Below are 9,024 nucleotides of genomic sequence, written 5' to 3'. Positions count from 1 at the left end.
GATTTGTTGACTAATATATCTCATAGCAAATGGAATAGCAAATGACGTTTCATGTATTGCTTGGCTCTATATATGATACCTGTAACTTTGAACACCTCCAGAATGTTGAAAAAAGCTTTCTACGAGATAAGTTTCAATTAATCGACAGATTTGGCTTGGCGTCAGTTTTGATTGGTTGATGTTTGGTATCGTGATCATTTAAAGCAATGAAATGCCACACAGTCACTCTACACATGATGCCTCCAGCTATGATTGTTATCAGAATGTTGGAAAAAAAACATTTTACGAGAAATTGTTGATAGAAATTATATTGACTTATTTTTACAATTTTGGCGGTGTGGGTTTAGTTGGTTGATAATGTTTACATTGTGGGATGGTTATCAAAAAACTGTTATATTGACTGTTCTTTGTTGGAATTGATTACCAAAAAAAAGGAGAACCTTTTTTAGATAAGTACTTTATTTTTTTCATGAATCGAAAAAACCGTGTGGATAGTATGTCTTGTAGTAACCAATGCAGTGTCTGTTTTCAAATTTTGAAAGCTCTCTACTGAATTGAAGCTCTGACTAGCTCTGTTTTTAAAACTTTGAGCCATGTTTTTTTCTTTGTTGCTATAAAAGATAGATTTTTAAATTGTTGTAATGTAAATTTATGGTAAAGGTTTAGTTTTTGAGTTTAGTTCATCAGTAGTACATGCAGTATTATTTTTTCAGTAATCCTTTCTTGTAAATATAGTAACATTTAACCAGACTCATTGCCCTCATTATATTCGAATTTGTATTTTTTAGGACTGATAAGTACATATCTTTAAACACCAAAACAAAGCAAACAACATGCCAGTTCTTTCTGGACAAATATATATGTATACTTTATTGTGTGCTTTGAGTTCTATTTTAATCAACCCTCTCAACTGCTAATCTTTCAACTATCATTTAGGAGTATAGAATGGGCTTCCATAGTACCATTTTCTCTAAGTATTTTGTGCAAATTTTCAACAAAGTAGACTTCTTGACAGTCCTTGTCCCTTATGTTAAAGTTGTTCTAATGGAGGACATTGCTATTTTTGGTAGCCTTCACATATCAATAAGGAGCTTTGGTGTAAATGTTTTTTCTGATGAAATCATACTAATCTGAAACTATAAGGCCTTTATGAACTTTCTAGAACAATAATCTTGCTCCAATCTTGAGAAACACTGGAAAAATAGGTTAGCATTCCCTGCCATAACTTCACAGATTTCCTCTGCTTTCTGCTTGAAAACGCTGTCGTATAGCCGAAAACGAAAGTGAAACTGTTAAAACGTCCGCAAATTCAGCCCAGTCCTCTTCCGAGACGGAGGCTAATAGTATCTAAAGAGGTGTTACCTTGGAAAGCGTGGATGGGAAATTTTTTTTTGCGAATTTGGTCTATCTAGACAGAGAAATGGGATGGAATAGAAAAAGTACTTCTCTGATTACCCGAAGTGTTCTGATCGTGTCTATTGAAAACTCCTTTGTTTTAGCTTTAATTTGGTCGTTACAAAATATTCAGAAAAAACGGCTCGCCGTGCGAAGAGGGCTGGTTTCTATATGCTGTGTTTATGAAAGTGGTTTTATGTTTTTCGTTTTTGATCCATTACTTTTTATACTCTTTAGTATCCAGTAACAAATTTTACACTAACTTGTAGTCTGAAAAATTCTCATCACAATGATACCAAATTATTTCTAAAAAAATTGATAGAAATTCATCAAAGACTGATTCGATTTCTTATTTTCGTGCACTTTTAAGCTAATTATGCGGTCATGATGCCGTTATATCGACGAGCCGTCTGTCTATTGTTTTGAAGAAGCTGTTTTTCCATATCTTTACATTCCTCTGATCTAAAGTAGCTAAAATCGCTAGAAAATTCTGAGTAAAAAAAATCCTCAATTTTGCGCTCTTTTGATGACGTCATAAAAATTGAAATTCAAATAACTTTTAATAAAATTATCAAAATAATTTCAAACTTTCACCAAAGATGCATTTCAATGCAAATTTTCAAAAAGTTTTCAAAAATTTTCAAAATCTTGATGACGTCAGCATTTTTTAAGGACTTTAGTTTATTGCTTTAAAAGTGATGACGTCATCAAATTTCATAACTTTTTTTATTTAATTCTGAAAACATTAATAATATGCATCTTTGGTCAAAATTTGAAATTATTTTGATAATGATATCAAAAGTTAATGGGATTTCAATTTTTATGACGTCATCAAAATAGCGCAAAATTGAGGATTTTTGCGAATTACGCAAAATTTCAAAATGAAAAAATATCTGCCTAGACTGAATCCTATTCTACTTAGTCATACGCTTCGTTTGAGCCCAAAATGAGCTTCTGAAAATGATTTGTAACGTTGCAAGCATTTTGACCCCGCCTTAATCCCCTGGAGAAAGCAACAACGAAAGAAATCCATTAGCTCTAAACAAACTCCCTTAAGGGCAAAGGACCTGGTATATGACGAGCCGTTTGTCTATTGTTCTGAAGAAGCTGTTTTTCCTTATCTTTACATTCCTCTGATCTAAAGTAGCTAAAATAGCCTTCTTTTTTTTGAAGAAGAAATTCAATGTCCTTGTTCTAATTATAATTTAAGCCATTTTAGATTTCATGTCTGCTAATAATACTTAAATGATAATACCTGTATTATCCTGCAGTGGAGAATAATAAAGAAGAGCTGAGGAAACCAAGAACTGTACCAACAAAGTGTCTTTTTCAAGCAGAACTCATTGAGAAATAATCACTTAATTGAACAGCAACCGACAATATCATGTGACGTCATGGCTGATGACCTGTTGAGGGTAAGATATTAGTCGTTTAAAAATCTTGATTTCAATTCTATATTATTGCCCACCGAAGTGGGACTATCAAAAAATGTTGATGAGACTCATCAATTTGGTCTTCTCCACGGATATCTTTAGTAAAAGGCGAAAGATGTGCGTGAGCTGAAAAAAAACCCAGAGCTGTGTGAACAAAGAGTCCTTTTCAAGCAGACCTCATTGAGAAATAATCACTTGTGGTTTAAAAATCAGGGTAAATCTGAGGAATTCTGCAGGAAAAAAGTGAAAAAATTGTCACTGACCTGGCGTTGAACCACCATGCTTGGCATTAGAACTTTGGTAAACTTTTGGTACAACTTTTTGCAACCATCAATATCATGTTACGTCATGGCTGATGACCTGTTGAGGATACGATGTTAGTCGTTTAAAAATCTTGATTTCAATTCTATATTATTGCCCACCGAAGTGGGACTATCGAAAAATGTTGACGAGACTCTTCAATTTGGTCTTCTCCACGGATATCTTTAGTAAAAGGCAAAAGATATGTGCGTGTGCTGAAGTAAACCCAGAGCTGTGTGAACAAAGAGTCCTTTTCAAGCAGACCTCATTGAGAAATAATCACTTGTGGTTTAAAAATCAGGGTAAATCTAAGGAATTCTGCAGGAAAAAAAGTGAAAAAATTGTCACTGACCTGGCGTTGAACCACCATGCTTGGCATTAGAACTTTGGTAAACTTTTGGTACAACTTTTTGCAACCATCAATATCATGTTACGTCATGGCTGATGACCTGTTGAGGATACGATGTTAGTCGTTTAAAAATCTTGATTTCAATTCTATATTATTGCCCACCGAAGTGGGACTATCGAAAAATGTTGATGAGACTCATCAATTTGGTCTTCTCCACGGATATCTTTAGTAAAAGGCGAAAGATATGTGCGTGAGCTGAAGAGAAACCCAGAGCTGTGTGAACAAAGAGTCCTTTTCAAGCAGACCTCATTGAGAAATAATCACTTGTGGTTTAAAAATCAGGGTAAATCTGAGGAATTCTGCAGGAAAAAAAGTGAAAAAATTGTCACTGACCTGGCGTTGAACCACCATGCTTGGCATTAGAACTTTGGTAAACTTTTGGTACAACTTTTTGCAACCATCAATATCATGTTACGTCATGGCTGATGACCTGTTGAGGATACGATTGTTAGTCGTTTAAAAATCTTGATTTCAATTCTATATTATTGCCCACCGAAGTGGGGACTATCGAAAAATGTTGATGAGACTCATCAATTTGGTCTTCTCCACGGATATCTTTAGTAAAAGGCGAAAGATATGTGCGTGAGCTGAAAAAAACCCAGAGCTGTGTGAACAAAGAGTCCTTTTCAAGCAGACCTCATTGAGAAATAATCACTTGTGGTTTAAAAATCAGGGTAAATCTGAGGAATTCTGCAGGAAAAAGTGAAAAAATTGTCACTGACCTGGCGTTGAACCACCATGCTTGGCATTAGAACTTTGGTAAACTTTTGGTACAACTTTTTGCAACCATCAATATCATGTTACGTCATGGCTGATGACCTGTTGAGGATACGATGTTAGTCGTTTAAAAATCTTGATTTCAATTCTATATTATTGCCCACCGAAGTGGGACTATCGAAAAATGTTGATGAGACTCATCAATTTGGTCTTCTCCACGGATATCTTTAGTAAAAGGCGAAAGATATGTGCGTGAGCTGAAGAAAAACCCAGAGCTGTGTGAACAAAGAGTCCTTTTCAAGCAGACCTCATTGAGAAATAATCACTTGTGGTTTAAAAATCAGGGTAAATCTGAGGAATTCTGCAGGAAAAAAGTGAAAAAATTGTCACTGACCTAGCGTTGAACCACCATGCTTGGCATTAGAACTTTGGTAAACTTTTGGTACAACTTTTTGCAACCATCAATATCATGTTACGTCATGGCTGATGACCTGTTGAGGATACGATGTTAGTTGTTTAAAAATCTTGATTTCAATTCTATATTATTGCCCACCGAAGTGGGACTATCGAAAAATGTTGATGAGACTCATCAATTTGGTCTTCTCCACGGATATCTTTAGTAAAAGGCGAAAGATGTGTGCGTGAGCTGAAGAAAACCCAGAGCTGTGTGAACAAAGAGTCCTTTTCAAGCAGACCTCATTGAGAAATAATCACTTGTGGTTTAAAAATCAGGGTAAATCTGAGGAATTCTGCAGGAAAAAAGTGAAAAAATTGTCACTGACCTGGCGTTGAACCACCATGCTTGGCATTAGAACTTTGGTAAACTTTTGGTACAACTTTTTGCAACCATCAATATCATGTTACGTCATGGCTGATGACCTGTTGAGAATACGATGTTAGTCGTTTAAAAATCTTGATTTCAATTCTATATTATTGGTGGGACTATCGAAAAATGTTGATGAGACTCATCAATTTGATCTTCTCCACGGATATCTTTAGTAAAAGGCGAAAGATATGTGCGTGAGCTGAAGAAAACCCAGAGCTGTGTGAACAAAGAGTCCTTTTCAAGCAGACCTCATTGAGAAATAATCACTTGTGGTTTAAAAATCAGGGTAAATCTGAGGAATTCTGCAGGAAAAAAGTGAAAAAATTTGTCACTGACCTGGCGTTGAACCACCATGCTTGGCATTAGAACTTTGGTAAACTTTTGGTACAACTTTTTGCAACCATCAATATCATGTTACGTCATGGCTGATGACCTGTTGAGGATACGATGTTAGTCGTTTAAAAATCTTGATTTCAATTCTATATTATTGCCCACCGAAGTGGGACTATCGAAAAATGTTGATGAGACTCATCAATTTGGTCTTCTCCACAGATATCTTTAGTAAAAGGCGAAAGATATGTGCGTAAGCTGAAGAAAAACCCAGAGCTGTGTGAACAAAGAGTCCTTTTCAAGCAGACCTCATTGAGAAATAATCACTTGTGGTTTAAAAATCAGGGTAAATCTGAGGAATTCTGCAGGAAAAAAAAGTGAAAAAATTGTCACTGACCTGGCGTTGAACCACCATGCTTGGCATTAGAACTTTGGTAAACTTTTGGTACAACTTTTTGCAACCATCAATATCATGTTACGTCATGGCTGATGACCTGTTGAGGATACGATGTTAGTCGTTTAAAATCTTGATTTCAATTCTATATTATTGCCCACCGAAGTGGGACTATCGAAAAATGTTGATGAGACTCATCAATTTGGTCTTCTCCACGGATATCTTTAGTAAAAGGCGAAAGATATGTGCGTGAGCTGAAGAAAAACCCAGAGCTGTGTGAACAAAGAGTCCTTTTCAAGCAGACCTCATTGAGAAATAATCACTTGTGGTTTAAAAATCAGGGTAAATCTGAGGAATTCTGCAGGAAAAAAGTGAAAAAATTGTCACTGACCTGGCGTTGAACCACCATGCTTGGCATTAGAAACTTTGGTAAACTTTTGGTACAACTTTTTGCAACCATCAATATCATGTTACGTCATGGCTGATGACCTGTTGAGGATACGATGTTAGTCGTTTAAAAAATCTTGATTTCAATTCTATATTATGCCCACCGAAGTGGGACTATCGAAAAAATGTTGACGAGACTCATCAATTTGGTTCTCCACGGATATCTTTAGTAAAAGGCGAAAGATATGTGCGTGAGCTGAAGAAAACCCAGAGCTGTGTGAACAAAGAGCCTTTTCAAGCAGACCTCATTGAGAAATAATCACTTGTGGTTTAAAAATCAGGGTAAATCTGAGGAATTCTGCAGGAAAAAAGTGAAAAAATTGTCACTGACCTGGCGTTGAACCACCATGCTTGGCATTAGAACTTTGGTAAACTTTTGGTACAACTTTTTGCAACCATCAATATCATGTTACGTCATGGCTGATGACCTGTTGAGGATACGATGTTAGTCGTTTAAAATCTTGATTTCAATTCTATATTATTGCCCACCGAAGTGGGACTATCGAAAAAATGTTGATGAGACTCATCAATTTGGTCTTCTCCACGGATATCTTTAGTAAAAGGCGAAAGATATGTGCGTGAGCTGAAGAAAACCCAGAGCTGTGTGAACAAAGAGTCCTTTTCAAGCAGACCTCATTGAGAAATAATCACTTGTGGTTTAAAAATCAGAGTAAATCTGAGGAATTCTGCAGGAAAAAAGTGAAAAAATTGTCACTGACCTGGCGTTGAACCACCATGCTTGGCATTACAACTTTGGTAAACTTTTGGTACAACTTTTTGCAACCATCAATATCATGTTACGTCATGGCTGATGACCTGTTGAGGATACGATGTTAGTCGTTTAAAAATCTTGATTTCAATTCTATATTATTGCCCACCGAAGTGGGACTATCGAAAAATGTTGATGAGACTCATCAATTTGGTCTTCTCCACGGATATCTTTAGTAAAAGGCGAAAGATGTGTGCGTGAGCTGAAGAAAACCCAGAGCTGTGTGAACAAAGAGTCCTTTTCAAGCAGACCTCATTGAGAAATAATCACTTGTGGTTTAAAAATCAGGGTAAATCTGAGGAATTCTGCAGGAAAAAGTGAAAAAATTGTCACTGACCTGGCGTTGAACCACCATGCTTGGCATTAGAACTTTGGTAAACTTTTGGTACAACTTTTTGCAACCATCAATATCATGTTACGTCATGGCTGATGACCTGTTGAGGATACGATGTTAGTCGTTTTTAAAAATCTTGATTTCAATTCTATATTATTGCCCACCGAAGTGGGACTATCGAAAAATGTTGATGAGACTCATCAATTTGGTCTTCTCCACGGATATCTTTAGTAAAAGGCGAAAGATATGTGCGTGAGCTGAAGAAAACCCAGAGCTGTGTGAACAAAGAGTCCTTTTCAAGCAGACCTCATTGAGAAATAATCACTTGTGGTTAAAAATCAGGTAAATCTGAGGAATTCTGCAGGAAAAAAGTGAAAAAATTGTCACTGACCTGGGCGTTGAACCACCATGCTTGGCATTAGAACTTTGGTAAACTTTGGTACAACTTTTTTGCAACCATCAATATCATGTTACGTCATGGCTGATGACCTGTTGAGGATACGATGTTAGTCGTTTAAAAATCTTGATTTCAATTCTATATTATTGCCCACCGAAGTGGGACTATCGAAAAATGTTGATGAGACTCATCAATTTGGTCTTCTCCACGGATATCTTTAGTAAAAGGCGAACAGATATGTGCGTGAGCTGAAGAAAACCCAGAGCTGTGTGAACAAAGAGTCCTTTTCAAGCAGACCTCATTGAGAAATAATCACTTGTGGTTAAAAAATCAGGGTAAATCTGAGGAATTCTGCAGGAAAAAAGTGAAAAAATTGTCACTGACCTGGCGTTGAACCACCATGCTTGGCATTAGAACTTTGGTAAACTTTGGTACAACTTTTTGCAACCATCAATATCATGTTACGTCATGGCTGATGACCTGTTGAGGATACGATGTTAGTCGTTTAAAAATCTTGATTTCAATTCTATATTATTGCCCACCGAAGTGGGACTATCGAAAATGTTGATGAGACTCATCAATTTGGTCTTCTCCACGGATATCTTTAGTAAAGGCGAAAGATATGTGCGTGAGCTGAAGAAAACCCAGAGCTGTGTGAACAAAGAGTCCTTTTCAAGCAGACCTCATTGAGAAATAATCACTTGTGGTTAAAAAATCAGGGTAAATCTGAGGAATTCTGCAGGAAAAAAAGTGAAAAAATTGTCACTGACCTGGCGTTGAACCACCATGCTTGGCATTAGAACTTTGGTAAACTTTTGGTACAACTTTTTGCAACCATCAATATCATGGTTACGTCATGGCTGATGACCTGTTGAGGGATACGATGTTAGTCGTTTTAAAAATCTTGATTTCAATTCTATATTATTGCCCACCGAAGTGGGACTATCGAAAAAATGTTGATGAGACTCATCAATTTGGTCTTCTCCACGGATATCTTTAGTAAAAGGCGAAAGATATGTGCGTGAGCTGAAGAAAACCCAGAGCTGTGTGAACAAAGAGTCCTTTTCAGCAGACCTCATTGAGAAATAATCACTTGTGGTTTAAAAATCAGGGTAAATCTGAGGAATTCTGCAGGAAAAAAGTGAAAAAATTGTCACTGACCTGGCGTTGAAACCACCATGCTTGGCATTAGAACTTTGGTAAACTTTTGGTACAACTTTTTGCAACCATCAATATCATGTTACGTCATGGCTGATGACCTGTTGAGGATACG

At 36.5% G+C, this 9,024-nt stretch overlaps 16 non-coding genes across 16 annotated transcripts; all 16 read right to left on the bottom strand.

The window, feature by feature from the left end:
• Window positions 1-2,855: 2,855 nt before the first annotated feature.
• LOC136808057 (U5 spliceosomal RNA) lies at window positions 2,856-2,975 on the bottom strand. Its single transcript, XR_010846772.1, has one exon. It is a non-coding gene; the product is annotated as a U5 spliceosomal RNA (small nuclear RNA).
• Window positions 2,976-3,242: 267 nt separating this feature from the next.
• On the bottom strand, window positions 3,243-3,363 carry LOC136808043 (U5 spliceosomal RNA). Its single transcript, XR_010846759.1, has one exon. It is a non-coding gene; the product is annotated as a U5 spliceosomal RNA (small nuclear RNA).
• A 268-nt stretch (window positions 3,364-3,631) lies between these two features.
• Window positions 3,632-3,753, bottom strand: LOC136808048 (U5 spliceosomal RNA). The gene has a single exon (XR_010846764.1). It is a non-coding gene; the product is annotated as a U5 spliceosomal RNA (small nuclear RNA).
• Window positions 3,754-4,023: 270 nt separating this feature from the next.
• Window positions 4,024-4,144, bottom strand: LOC136808035 (U5 spliceosomal RNA). Its single transcript, XR_010846751.1, has one exon. It is a non-coding gene; the product is annotated as a U5 spliceosomal RNA (small nuclear RNA).
• Window positions 4,145-4,410: 266 nt separating this feature from the next.
• LOC136808039 (U5 spliceosomal RNA) lies at window positions 4,411-4,532 on the bottom strand. Its single transcript, XR_010846755.1, has one exon. It is a non-coding gene; the product is annotated as a U5 spliceosomal RNA (small nuclear RNA).
• A 267-nt stretch (window positions 4,533-4,799) lies between these two features.
• Window positions 4,800-4,920, bottom strand: LOC136808042 (U5 spliceosomal RNA). Its single transcript, XR_010846758.1, has one exon. It is a non-coding gene; the product is annotated as a U5 spliceosomal RNA (small nuclear RNA).
• Window positions 4,921-5,176: 256 nt separating this feature from the next.
• LOC136808047 (U5 spliceosomal RNA) lies at window positions 5,177-5,299 on the bottom strand. The gene has a single exon (XR_010846763.1). It is a non-coding gene; the product is annotated as a U5 spliceosomal RNA (small nuclear RNA).
• Window positions 5,300-5,567: 268 nt separating this feature from the next.
• Window positions 5,568-5,689, bottom strand: LOC136808045 (U5 spliceosomal RNA). The gene has a single exon (XR_010846761.1). It is a non-coding gene; the product is annotated as a U5 spliceosomal RNA (small nuclear RNA).
• A 268-nt stretch (window positions 5,690-5,957) lies between these two features.
• Window positions 5,958-6,079, bottom strand: LOC136808038 (U5 spliceosomal RNA). The gene has a single exon (XR_010846754.1). It is a non-coding gene; the product is annotated as a U5 spliceosomal RNA (small nuclear RNA).
• A 268-nt stretch (window positions 6,080-6,347) lies between these two features.
• On the bottom strand, window positions 6,348-6,467 carry LOC136808058 (U5 spliceosomal RNA). The gene has a single exon (XR_010846773.1). It is a non-coding gene; the product is annotated as a U5 spliceosomal RNA (small nuclear RNA).
• Window positions 6,468-6,732: 265 nt separating this feature from the next.
• Window positions 6,733-6,854, bottom strand: LOC136808037 (U5 spliceosomal RNA). Its single transcript, XR_010846753.1, has one exon. It is a non-coding gene; the product is annotated as a U5 spliceosomal RNA (small nuclear RNA).
• A 267-nt stretch (window positions 6,855-7,121) lies between these two features.
• Window positions 7,122-7,242, bottom strand: LOC136808041 (U5 spliceosomal RNA). The gene has a single exon (XR_010846757.1). It is a non-coding gene; the product is annotated as a U5 spliceosomal RNA (small nuclear RNA).
• Window positions 7,243-7,510: 268 nt separating this feature from the next.
• On the bottom strand, window positions 7,511-7,631 carry LOC136808031 (U5 spliceosomal RNA). The gene has a single exon (XR_010846748.1). It is a non-coding gene; the product is annotated as a U5 spliceosomal RNA (small nuclear RNA).
• A 266-nt stretch (window positions 7,632-7,897) lies between these two features.
• LOC136808053 (U5 spliceosomal RNA) lies at window positions 7,898-8,019 on the bottom strand. The gene has a single exon (XR_010846768.1). It is a non-coding gene; the product is annotated as a U5 spliceosomal RNA (small nuclear RNA).
• A 266-nt stretch (window positions 8,020-8,285) lies between these two features.
• LOC136808050 (U5 spliceosomal RNA) lies at window positions 8,286-8,404 on the bottom strand. Its single transcript, XR_010846765.1, has one exon. It is a non-coding gene; the product is annotated as a U5 spliceosomal RNA (small nuclear RNA).
• Window positions 8,405-8,675: 271 nt separating this feature from the next.
• LOC136808036 (U5 spliceosomal RNA) lies at window positions 8,676-8,797 on the bottom strand. The gene has a single exon (XR_010846752.1). It is a non-coding gene; the product is annotated as a U5 spliceosomal RNA (small nuclear RNA).
• Window positions 8,798-9,024: the final 227 nt, after the last annotated feature.

This window comes from Clytia hemisphaerica, unplaced genomic scaffold, assembly GCF_902728285.1.
Source record: "Clytia hemisphaerica strain Z4C2 unplaced genomic scaffold, Clytia hemisphaerica genome assembly, whole genome shotgun sequence".
Lineage (NCBI taxonomy): Eukaryota > Metazoa > Cnidaria > Hydrozoa > Leptothecata > Clytiidae > Clytia > Clytia hemisphaerica.
This window is presented reverse-complemented; position numbering and strand designations above follow the sequence as displayed.